At 41.0% G+C, this 11,154-nt stretch overlaps 1 long non-coding RNA gene across 2 annotated transcripts; it reads left to right on the top strand.

The window, feature by feature from the left end:
• Positions 1 to 3,718: 3,718 nt before the first annotated feature.
• LOC122289124 lies at positions 3,719 to 6,359 on the top strand. 2 transcript variants are annotated; one of them, XR_006236120.1, is made up of 3 exons: positions 3,728 to 3,873; positions 4,938 to 5,732; positions 5,864 to 6,359. It is a non-coding gene; the product is annotated as an uncharacterized LOC122289124 (long non-coding RNA). The 2 variants fall into 2 exon arrangements; XR_006236119.1 differs by having other exon boundaries at positions 3,719 to 3,873; positions 4,938 to 5,925.
• Positions 6,360 to 11,154: the final 4,795 nt, after the last annotated feature.

The raw sequence follows: 11,154 nt of genomic DNA, 5'->3' as shown, positions 1-11,154 counted from the left end.
ATTTTGCAAGCCATCAACATATTACCCCTTATATATGGTAAATCCACCCGGTACACATGTCTCACCAGATACACATGTACCTTACTCTTTATCACCTAAGATCAACTTATAGTCCGTTGAACGGCCTCTTATATAAAAAAGTTCCATACTCTAATACCAACTGCTACTCAAACCCGGTCTGCAGGACCTTCCTACTTCTTGACCCTTTACAAGTTCATCCCAACACTTACACGACAAGACCCATTCATTCTAGGCCTCGGTCTCGTCGCATAGCTCAAGACTAACCTCAAGCTACATCGTGACACCTGTCACTATGACAGGGTCACGTCACAACCACTTCCGGACACTATTTAATAGTTCCCGACACTATAACATACACTCTACGCTCCTCAACTACACCATCCAAACCTTCATGACATGCCATTTGGTGCATCACGTCACTGCACAGAGTACACTCCATGTGAACTCTCTTCCATCCACACTACGCCATACACCATTATGATACACACCACATGGTGCATTGCTACACTACATAGAGTAAGCACCACGTACTCCCTTCACACTACGCCACATCAAATCACAACTACAACCCATGTATACTTTTATAGCACACTAAACAACTACACCCAACACTTCACCAAACAACGAACTCCATAATTAACCAACTAAAATCTAACATAAATAACGAGGGAGAGAGGGTTATACCATCATCGAGATTAACCCATGCATTCTTCATTGTCCGGCACAGTCGATGCATCGGAAGAGTCGTACATGGCGGTTAAACCACTTACTGTGGCTGTTTGGGCTATTAGAGGTGGCTACAGGTGTGGATATGAGCAGGGAAGGGTTTGGTCATGGTCCTAGAGTGGTGGCCTCATGGTGCTGCCTAGGTGGCACATGGTGGAGGCATGGCGGAGTTGGTGGTGGTAGAGGCTGTTGATGGCCTAGCTGAGAAATAGAGAGGGAGAGCTAATGGAGCTTGGCTGGGTGTGGTGGAGCTTGAGGGAGGTGTGGTGGAGCCGTGGTGGCCCAAGAAGGTGGTGGGTGGCTGAAGGGCGGAGGATCTAAGACTTGAGGTGCAACCCGTGCTTCGGAGAGTGAGAGTATGTGAGGTTGAGGGAGGCCATGGGGTTCCATGGGAAGCTAGGGAAAGGAAGAGGGAGGCTAGTGGTGGTGCTCGCTGGCAAGGGAGGCGAAGTACGGCGGTGCTAGGGTAGTCGGTGGGGGTAAAACCTTGTGGGTAAACTCATTTATAGGTTAAGTGCATGTGTTCGATGGAGAGGGAGAGAGGAGCTAGGTTTTGGTGGGGGGTTGGTTGCCAGTGAGGGGAGAAGGCCGTTGGTGAGGTGTGGTGGCCTGGGCGGCGGTGTACATTTGTACACTGGTGGAGAACTCATTTGCTATACCCATTTTTGGGTTGTGCTACCGTGGTGAAGAGAGAGGCTTGCGAAGGAGGAAACGACATGGAGGAGGGAGGTGGTGCTGGGGAGTTTGCTGGTGATGGTGGTGGCTAATGGTGGCTTTAAAACACTAAGCTTACTTTAAAAATTACTTGGTATCTTAAAAAGCACTCCATCAAGGCTGGACATGCAGAACGAGGCTCATAACCATAAAAGAAAGAAGGAGCGGGATGTTACAAGTATCATGCCTACATTTTATTCCATTATTTGTCTACATATTATTTAATAAGTAGTACAAAATTTTGTGTTGGAGAAAAATAAAAAGAACTCACCCACCTGGTGTTACAAAGGTTTGGGGAAGAAAGAAATATTGTGTGGAATCGGCTGCCCTAGGGGGGGTATTGAGGGAGAGAGAAAAAACTGACAAATTCATTTTTGTGTTAGCTAGATGTTTTATCATGGAACAGTATAAACCCAGACATAGTTATGTTTAGTTAATGCACTTTTGAGTGTTTGGATGCTCAAGTAGGTCCAAATCTGAGCCCAACTCACATGATCTAAGTACATTCAAAGATCCAAATGAGGCCTTAATTTTCCCACAACTTACTCCTTACAACGGACGCCCCTTACAAGTTGAATACACAATCAACATAAACATGATACTCATGACTCAAGCAGCATCTAGCCTTATAAACTAAACCATTTATTTTTTTAAGGCCCATGAAAAATCACAAACATTCTTTTAGCAATCTTTGGACATTAAATTCTACTACTAATAACTACACATTAATGTGCTTGGTTTTATATGCAACTTAATTGGCAAGAAAAATGGTTTGTCACTTATAAACACCATCAGCCTACTGCGAAGCACCAAATCGAGCAAAGGTATATTGCTAAGCAAATGAACTCGACTATCTCATGCTAAGTAGAGGTATTGAGCAAGTGGTCTAAAACCAATTACGTGTCAAGCAATAGTGACTAGCAAATTAATACAAGCATATCATGCCAAGAAAATATGCCTAGTACATGATCTCAAGTCAGCTTGCATGATGCGCTCAATGCAACCTCCCAACCAAGTGAAAAAAGTAGCCATGCCTAGCGCACCATCCCCCAATCATACATGCCAAGCACATGTACTATAAAAAAACTATTTATTTGTTGTCAGTTATTTCCTGCCAAAATTATTATTTTCTACCAAAATGAGTATATTCTCCACACAAATAGTCATCTTTGTCACAAATAACTCGTCATAAATACTCATTTTTCTTATAGTGATGATACCGATGAAGTATGCATAGTGTACCTTCCTAATCAACTTAAAGGCTAGTTCACTTGCATGTTGCCAACCAATAAGCTTGCCTCAGTATGAGCAAAGCTGACTTGCAAATGCAAGCATTGCCAACAATGAAGCCTACCATTAACTCATCTAGCCAGGCAGACACAAAATCTCACCCTCCTGAATATAAAGAGGCATGGTCACTTGCTAGTATAACATGATAGGCGAGCCACAATCTTGGGGTAACCCTTCTTGGGAGCACTACAAAGAATATGGCTTTTTGCATCGATTTTTTATATGTGGCAAAAGAATTGGATGCAAATAAAGAGTAATTGCTTCCAAATTATGGATGGATGCACATTAACGGCGTGAGATTTCTAAAATCGCGTAGATCTTTTCGCTCAACCCTCGCTCAACAGGGCGCTCGAGTGAACTCAAACAGAGTTGAACGCTCGACTCTCGCTCGACATGGAGCTCGAACGATCTCAGGCAGAGTTGAAGGCTTGACCCTCGCTTGACACTACGCTCGAGCTAACTCAGGCAGATTGGAATGCTCGACGTTCGCTCGACACTGAGCTCAAGCGAACTCAGGTAGAATGTGCCGCTCGACCCTCGCTCGACACTTCGCTCGAGCCAATGTTCCAGATCACTTAAAATTTAGGGTTTTGAAGCGCCTCCTTTGATTGGAACTAGAAATAGAACAACAACTTCCAACAGTTTTGTTTTTATAAGTTATTTGCAGAGATATATTACTTTACTACGTCAAAATTTTGAGTTTCAATAAAAAAAATAGGTCATTTGCATAGACTTTTAACTGTTGCAGCGTAATTAACACTACAACAAAATAGGCCTTTTCCCACGAGTTCTTTTTCCACTATTTATGCTCATGAAGAGTACTAATTTATTGTTACAAATTATATTCGTGGAAAAAAAAATGTTCTTTTTCCATTAACTGCGTTAGACGGCAAAATACATTCGACCCTATGTAATTGTTTGCAGTGAATATTTAATCATTTGCGGCGAAATTTCAGTGTCACAAGTGAGAATACTTCTCTTTCCCTCTCCGTTGCCTCTGTCTGACTCTCTCTCTCTCTCTCTCTCTCTCTCTATGTCGAGGGTTTTGGCAATTTGGATGAAATAATAGAGGTGCTCCACTGCTACGCACAGCTGCCTAAGATGGCTCTACCGAGCCTCCAAGTAAGCCCTGCACTTTCCCTCTAATTTTTTACTATTTGGGAAGACCCATTTTTGTTTCAGCTTTTGGGCTTTGTTCAAGCATATTCCAATTTGTATAACTTTTAGCTTTCCTTGCATCGGGTTGATTAGTTTAGTGCCTTATATATTGAAATTGGTTTTCAATTTCTTCCATTTTTCAGTGATTGCGAAGTTTCTTTTGAATTTTGATTATGAGGGTAGCTTTAATATGCTTGCTGAAACTATCATGTTTCTCATACCTTGTTTATGATCCTCATGTGTTTGTGCGAGTGCAATCGGATTGTGGGTAATACCTCAATTTTAGGCTTTGAATGGGTTGTTTTTGGTGCTGTTTCAATGTTTGTGTTGCTGGGTAAATAGTTTTGGAGACATCTTTATCTGAGGAAGTTTCGTCATCTGGCTCCTTGTGAATGACATTAGGATTGTTTGGGTAGTCTTGAATTCAAAAATAAAACAGAGATATAACAGATTGTTTCAGTGACATCAAAATTTTGTAACTTGTCTTGGTTGTTTTAAAATGTGTACTAGATAACAATACGATAACTTGTCTTTCTTGTTTTATTTGAGTTGTGTCATATCTGTTGGAACTTGGAAATTCACTGTCTTTATCAACTGTAACAACAAATTTGAAATGTTTGAGTAAAAATTTTGAAAGAACTAACTAGAATGAATAATCGAGCATGTACTCTATGGTCTTCTCAATAAATTATGTGCTTTACAGCCTTCTCTATGCTTATAGTTTTTGGCTATTGGACAATTAGCAAGTTGTGCAATTTAGTCTGGTATTATTTTAGATTTCTAGGTAATGCACTCCATTGCGTAAATATACATGAGATACTTGTATATACATTTTTAAATGTGTAACAGATAGTTCTTAAGAAAGGGCTTGCAAGTAGGCAAATTGAAAATAATAATAGAAATGGAAATAATTTGAGCTTCAAACTGGTAATTCAAACTTGCTGAGCTGACCATATGTTTGCATAGATATTGAAGTTTCATATACAACTATTGGACTAATGCCTTTTTTGTTCTCTTATCTTAAACAGAGACCATCTGTTGCAAATATATTGGAAAAAATAGTTTCAAACTATCATATCCTTTATGGTGGCCAGTTGGATGAAGAAGTTGTACTGAGCAAGTATACCAATGCCCCACTACTAGTATATACAAATATTTATATTTTTGCTCATTAGATAATCTTTGGTCATTTCCTGCTTTGAAGGACCCTTTAATTATCAATTATTAAGTTTTTGGTACAAGGTATTTTCCCTTGTGTGCTTTCCACATATTTTAGGTAGAGTTTGTTTCTTAATCAGGTGGTATACTTCTTTATATTTGGCCCTCTATTACATTTACTTGGTTACAAGTTTATACTTGTAATAAACCTATGGCTCAATATGTGGGCTATATTGTTGTTGGAAATGTTAATTTTTGCACACTTGTATTATTTAATGTGACAAATGTTAATTTTTCTTGTTACATTCTTAACACAATTTGAAGATGATGACAAGAGAATTTCTCTTGTTACATTCTTAATTTTTCTGGCACCATCCCCTTTTGCTTTGTCCTTATGAGCAATTTCATATTTTCTGGTGGATCTCTCATTTTATAGGACTTGATTTAGTTAATTGAAACATTCTCTCAACCCTTCCTCATTATAGTTTTTAGGGGCAGGAGCTTTCATCTTGATACAAAAACAATGTCCTGTTTTTTTTTTTTTTTGCAAACTCTATGTCCCCATTATATTAGAAGGTGCTGTTAATAGCTCAATTTGTTTTGGTATTTTGAATTTCAAATTCTTGGGCTGTTATGCTGTTGGAAGTGCTGGAAGTAAAGAAAAGGTACCTTACTATTCTACTCCGAGTAATTTTTATGTTCTCTAGTCCTTTATTTGGTGGCTGCCAGCAGCGATTTATTCCAAATCAGATTTTTAATGGTGAAAGTGATCTTGATTTTACCTTCTTCTATGAAGACATGCTGAAGATGTGGCTGCTTATATGTAGATATTGGTTGGTGCCCTGAAAGAAGCATGGGGAAAAGTTGATGGTAAAGATTTCTGAAATGCTCAACTTAGCTTGGTGGAACTAAGGATGATAGAGAGATGCTGAAAGTGGTTTCAATTTGCTTGAAGAAATGTGACCCACACCTGCTTCCCCAACATTCCCTTGGAAGTTAAAGCTTACACTCCACTAATTCAGTACATGGCAAGTGTTTAGATGTTTTGGTTAGAATTTGATGGGATGAAATTTAGTTATTTATGTAATAAGACTTGATTGGAAACGGGCAACTGGCTAAGTATCTAGGTGGTTGTTGCCCATCACATGTAACATGTTATAATATATATATATATATATATATAAAAATTAATGTAGATGTGGAGTTTGACTTGGCTGAATGAAAGAGCAAAACATCTAAACATGTGTAAGCAATTTGTAGATACTTGTTAATGATAGTTGGATTTGTCTTGATGATTTTTATGCTCTCATGATTCAATGGAATGCTAGCAGTTTATATTTTTGTCATGACTATACTTAGAAAATACAGGGAATGCAGTGTACATGGTGATCATGTGGCTGCAGAATGGGGTTAATAAAAAAATTTTCACATTAAATTTAGTTGTTATTTCTATGGTGCTTTGATTTTTTTTGGTTGGACATGGAGTTATTGTGTATGCAAATGTCCATCCACATCCAAATTTTGTTTTTGCATCAAGTTATTATGGATGCAAATAGACAAACATGATAAACTATTTGCACCAATTGCATCCAAATAAAATTATTTTGCATCGAGTTATTATGGATGCAAATGTCCATTCGCATCTAAACACATCAGTGGTTGGGATGACTAATTCCAACCAATTTTGAGTTTTTTGCAGCAGATAAAAATCGATGCAAAAGGTAAGGTATTAGCAACCATTTCATCAGATGGATGCTGAAACCCAAAAATAACCAAATAATTGCATCCAACTGCCGACGAGCAAAAATCGATGCAAAAAATTATTTGCATTGATTTTTCCTTGTTTTTGCAACCAAAACAAGCGATGCAAATGACCATATTCCTTGTAGTGGAGGAGCTTAATGACGATCACCTAGCCACCTTGGCGCATTAAGGCCCTCATTGTTCACTACCATTAGCCTGTGCTTTATGTATCCCACTGCAAACCTATGTGCCATGCATCCTACCATGATCTGATCCTATGCTCTATAAGCCAGATGGCTAGCTTACTCATTTGTATAGGCAAGCTAACCTACTCACCTACCTAAAGGGCCAGAAATAGCTTGCCCAGTTAACTAGCTAGCACACAACTTGCGAGCTTATGGGCAACCATATAGCTCATCAACCTAGCTTCCAAATATATAGCTAGTCCTGTTGGTACACAAACCAATGAGTGGGGAAGCCCACTAGTGCTAAAGCAGGTCCTAAACTTCATGATCAGGACTCGGGTTGGATTGACTCTTCTTCCTCAATTGTCATGCCAAGGTCTGTAGCTGCATCAAAGTCTATAGTCCTGAGAATGAAATCATATGTAGGTTTGGCAGCTATGACAAGACTGCTAATTAGAGATAATGCTATTGAAAATACTATGAAAACTTTCTTTTAAATAATGGAAGAATGCATATATGCATGGAGAGAAATCACCCTCACTCATACAGGTATGTGTATCCTTAAAAGCGAGAAACCACCCTTTCAGTTAAAACATATATATAGGCATGGCAATGAATCACCCTCTCGGACCGTTATCCTCTTTTTATGTGAATTGGGTAAAAACACATTAGTAATATTATGGCGATGAATGACCCATCTCCACATAAGTAGAAAACTTTGTAAAAATCAGTAACCAACCTATTTTAGCCAAGTGACATACTTCCGCCACACAAGTGGTCATCACATAGATATTTGCTCATTGGCATTCATTCGACACATAGGCGCGCGTGCACACACACAAACACACACAGACACACACACACACACACACACACACACACACACACTTAAAAAGAAAAAAGAAAAAGAAAAAAGAGAGAGAGCTGGGGCCACATGTCCAAGAGTGGCCATTTCTCAATTTTATTAATAAATCCTCACTTATGCTAGAGGAATACCGTGGTAACAACATAACACTTGGGAGGTTACAAGATTAAAGAGTAAAAAAAAAACCCAAAACCCAAGTGTTAAAAAAAAAAAAAAAAAACCTTAATCTCTATCACCCAAAAAACCAACAATATTCAAAAGAAACAAAGTAGACCAAAAGATAAAATAGCAAAAAACAAGCCAGACCAACATAAATAAAAAAAAAAAAAAAAAAACAAAGACACCAAGGTAAGAAATTCAAATGACCGCTGGAAGACTTCAACACCACCCGAAAATTCATGTAACAGGTCTCTAAAGTCTGAAGGCATGAAGATCCATTTTTTCAACTGTCAAAATCCCTTCAAGCTTGTGCAGAACATCATTGAAAGTCGCGCATGTTCCAGATTTTTGATCCATAGCCCAATGAGCTCAAAAATTCACCCTTGCATTACGTTCTCTATAGACGTGCATAATCTTAAATTCCAAAGTAGAGAGAATGGTTTGTATCCTTTCCCAATAATCTTCAAGGTACCATATGCTACATCTTCCTTTCTCCAACCAATTAGCGACTAACAAAGAATCTACTTCAATCTCAACTTTTTGAATAGCCATATCTTTGCAATGCTATAAACCCCCTAGCGCTCGATGAAAGGCGACGAGTGGTGCGTAAGCCTGAACTCACCCAGATTATTTGTGGATGTGCTTCAAAATCAAAGCCCAGATAGAGGTATTATTTTATTTGATAATTACCAACTTGCCTTGTAGGTTCAATGTGGTGAGATTCAAGGATCTCTGCTCACTTTTAGGGCATGCGACATCTTCTATAGTTGAGACGGGTAGTGAAGGAACAATCCCACACTCCATTGAGAAAAGGGGAGGGGCGCCTCAAGCCACACCCTCCCCTTTAGCCCCCCCGAGAGGTCTTCATCGCTTTGCCATGACGGGATGGGTTCAATGTTCGAGCAGCCTCAAGGCTAGCCCCACTCTACTCCACAGGGGAGGTTGGTCTAACCCTGGGTTAGTCCCGCCTGTTGACCCTTACGTGGAGGTAATCTGTTTGGGCAATGTGTCTAACTAGACCAGCTCCCATCTATTGACATCACGTGGCGGAACTGTGCCCACTCTTCGTTGTGGTTGAATGGGGTATGTTCGGACAACCTCAGAGCTGGACCCACTCTCCCCCAAGGAAGGGTCAAGATGGCCTCTACCACATCCCACCATTTGGCACCCCGATAAGAGGTCATCTATTTGGGCAATATGTCTAAGTAGACCTGCTTCCATTGGTCGAAGCCCTCGAGGAAGGTAGTGTGTGTTGGTTGTTTGAGGATAGACTCGCTCTCTGCCATGGGAGGGATAGAGCTACCCTTTGGCATTACATGTATCCCTTTGTCACCCCGCAAGGAGGTAAGTAGTTGATGTAGAGTTGGAGTTTAGAAGTAATTGCAGCTTGAGACTTGTTTGATTGATTTCCTAAAAAAAGGGTTAACGCTTTCATTAAGTAGAGTTCATAACACCAAAAAAAAAAAAAAAAAAGAAAAGGATCGAATTTACACAAAAGAGAATAAAAAAATCCAAGGTCCTTCTTCCTTTTTCTTCTTATGCACCTCTCTTCCTCCCTCTAGTCGAGACAACTCTTGTGACGAGCTTGTCGCAGCTTTACGAGGGGCAACCACTCATGCTAGGCATTGCTCCTCCCTTATTGGCTTCAGCACCTATGCATAGCATTCTCTTGCCGAGGTTTGTTCTCCTCGGAGCTCACCCATCCCTTGGGACATTGGGAAGTTTAACTTTAGGTGATAGGTGGAGGTAATTGCCTTTAGTTTGTTAAGCGCTGGTCGACCGATGATAGCATTGTAAGATGAGGGAGCTCTTACAATCAAGAAGTTGACCATGACCAAAGCTGTGTGGGGCAGGTTGCCGACCAAGATAGATAGGGTGATGTTCCCCATCAGTTGAACCATTTCCCTCGAGAAGCCCTTGAGTTATATTAAGGTCAACAGGAGCTAGGCCGCATCTATTCCCATGAGGACAAAGGCTTCCAAAACCAAGATATCCATCGAGCTATAGTTGTCGATGAGGATCCTTCTGGTGGTGAAGCTAGCGATCTATCTGGTGACCACTAAGGCATCATCGTGAGGGTAGAAGACTCCCTCCTCGTTAGTTTCCCTAAAGGAGATCAATGGAGCAGGCTCGCCCCTACAATACTTAGTGGGGCGGCGGCAGGAGGCTGAGTAAACCTCCCAATATCGGGCCTCTCTCACATGCACTTTTCTTCTAGATAAGGTTGTGCCTCCATTGAAAAAACCTCCTACGATCATCTGGATTTCTCCTGCTGGGGACACTTCTTGGCGTGGCTGCTGTGAAGGGGCATGAGGTGGCCCCTTTTTGACTTCCCTCCTTTGCAGGGACTCCTCTCCCGAGAATGCTCTCGCCATGGTCGCTCCACTTGTCAAGAAGAAGGGTATTGGGGTGGGGCCTGGTCCCCTAAGTGTGAACTGCATTGCCCCGTGCTGTGGGTGGTCGACTGATGGTAAGTGCATTAACAACACTCATTCGGGTTTGTTTGTTTATCCTCCTTCATGATGATGAATGTTGATCAATCGTGTCAGTGTGGTGGGTTCCTTATGGTGGGCTCTTCTTTCCTTACCTCCTGGGTGTGGCTTTTGGTGTGGGTTTTCCCTTTCCTGCTTGCTTGCTCTAGCCTTTGTCGTCTAGGTTTGGCCAATGCACGAAAGATATCCATGGCATTTATGAAGCTGTCGACTTGATCTATGAACTCTCAGCAGGTTGAGGGGATCCATTTGGCCAGTTCTGCCATGAACATCGATGGGGGCCAAACTCCCCAGAGAAGTGCTGCTAGGGTGATCTTTTCATCTTGGTCCTCTATGGTCATTCGTTCCTTTTTGAACCGAGCCAGGTAGGTCTTTAGGTTTTCATCTTCTTTTTGTTTGATGGTGAGGAGGAAGGCGGCAGGGCACCTTCTTCTCCTACTGGCCATAAAGTGGGTGAGGAATAGGTGAGCTAGTTCGTTGAAGTTTTCAATGGACCGCATGCTAGGGAGCTGAACCACATCCTTGCGAGTCCTCTCAAGGTCAGTGGGAAGGCTTTGCAGGCCATCTTCTTGGAAAACCCATGCAACGTCATGCGAGCCTAGAAGGTTTCGAAATGCTCAATTTGATCCCAGGTCCCGTCATA

Source organism: Carya illinoinensis, chromosome 12 (assembly GCF_018687715.1).
Source record: "Carya illinoinensis cultivar Pawnee chromosome 12, C.illinoinensisPawnee_v1, whole genome shotgun sequence".
Classification (NCBI taxonomy): Eukaryota; Viridiplantae; Streptophyta; class Magnoliopsida; order Fagales; family Juglandaceae; genus Carya; species Carya illinoinensis.
The sequence above is the reverse complement of the archived record's forward strand: the minus strand, read 5'-3'. Positions and strand labels throughout refer to the sequence as shown.